The following is a 1974-nucleotide window of genomic DNA, read 5'->3' on the forward strand; positions in this document are numbered from 1 at the left end:
TTTTGAGCAAGGTGTTGTTCAGTTTCCATGTGTTTGATTTTTTTCCTTGCTTTTTGTGTTGTTGATTTCCACGTTTATGGCTTTATGGTCAGAAAAGATGCTTTGTAATATTTTGCTGCTATGGATTTTGTCAAGGCTTGCTTTATGGCCTAATATGTAGTCTATTTTGGAGAATGTTCCATATGCATTGGAAAAGAAAGTATCCTTGGCTGCTGTTGGGTGCGCTGTTTGGTATATGTCTATGAGATCAAGTTGGTTGATAGTAGCATTTAGCTCTTCCTTGTCTTTGAGCTTCTTTCTGGATGTTCTATCCTTCACCAAAAGTGGCGCGTTGAAGTCTCCTACTACTATTGTGCAGCTACCTCTCTTTTCAGTGTTGTTAGAGTTTGTTTTATGTATTTTGGAGCCCTGATGTTGGGTGTGTAAATATTTATATAGTTATGTCCTCCTGGTGTATTGACCCTTTAATCATTATATAGTTCCCTTCCTTATCCTTTGTGGTGGATTTTACATTAAAGTCTATTTTGTCAGAGATTAATATTGCCACTCCTGCTCTTTTTTGAGTGTTATTTGCTTGATATATATTTTTTCCCTCCTTTGAGTTTTAGCCTGTTTGTGTCTTTAAGTCTAAGGTGCGTCTCTTGTAGGCAGCATATAGACGGATCATGGTTTTTTATCCAATCTGCCACTCTCTTTCTCTTTATTGGTGCATTAAGTCCGTTTACATTCAGCGTAATTATTGATAGGTATGAGTTTAGTGCTGTCATCCTGATGTCTCTTTTTGTGTGTTGTTCACAGTTTCTTTGTTCCTCTTAATTTTCTGTGCTGAGTTGGTTTACTTTATGTATTTTTTTTCACCTTTTTCATTGTTGTAGATTTTGTGTTTGTTGGGTCTTTGTATTTTTCTACTTTTTTAATTTTGATTTGTAGGATTGTTAGATTCCTTTGTGGTTACCTTAATATTTACCCCTATTTTTCTAAGTTTATACTAGTCTTTTATTCCTCTATATTGCCTTGACTTCCCCTCCACATGAAAAATATATGTCTGCATTTTTTTAGTCCCTCTTTTTTGTTTTAATGTTGTCCTTTTTTACATATTGATATCTCTGTTTCCCTATTTTCAATGTTTTAACTTTGATGTATTTTTGACTTCCCTATCTGAATCAATATCTGGTTGCTCTGTCCTGTGTTCTAGTCTTGCATTGTGATCTGATGTTATTGATTATCTAACCGTAGAACTCACTTTAGTGTTCCTTGTAATCTTGGTTTGGTTTTTGCAAATTTCCTAACTTCTGTTTATCTAGAAATGCCCTAATTTCACCATCATATTTGAGAGACAGTTTTGCTGGATATATAATTCTTGGCTGGCAGCTGTTTTCCTTCAAGGCTTTCCATATGTCATCCCATTGCCTTCTTGCCTGCATGGTTTCTGCTGAGTAGTCCGAGCTTATTCTAATTGACTCTCCTTTGTAGATGACTTTTCTTTTATCCCTAGCCACTCTTAAAATTCTCTCTTTATCTTTGGTTTTGGTAAGTTTGATTATAATATGTCTTGGTGACTTTCTTTTGGGATCTACGTCATGTGGGGTTCGATGACCATCTTGGATAGGTATCTTCTCATCTTTCATGATATCAAGGAAGTTTTCAGTCAATAAATCTTCAACAATTTTATCTGTATTTTCTGTTATCCCCCCGTGTTCTGGTACTGCAAACACTCGTAGGTTATTTCTCATGAGAGTGTCCCACATAGCTCTTAGAGTTTCTTCATTCTCTTTAATTCTTTAATCTGATTTTTCCTCAAATAAGTTGGTGTCAAGTGCTTTAACTTCAGTGTCGCTAATTCTAACTTCTACTGCCTCAATTCTGCTCCTATGACATTCTATTGTGTTGTCTCATTCTGAAATTTTATTGTTAATCTTCTGGATTTCTGATGGCTGTCTATGGATTCCTGCAGCCTATTAAATTTGTCATATG

Source organism: Trichechus manatus, unplaced genomic scaffold (genome assembly GCF_000243295.1).
Source record: "Trichechus manatus latirostris isolate Lorelei unplaced genomic scaffold, TriManLat1.0 scaffold00364, whole genome shotgun sequence".
Lineage (NCBI taxonomy): Eukaryota > Metazoa > Chordata > Mammalia > Sirenia > Trichechidae > Trichechus > Trichechus manatus.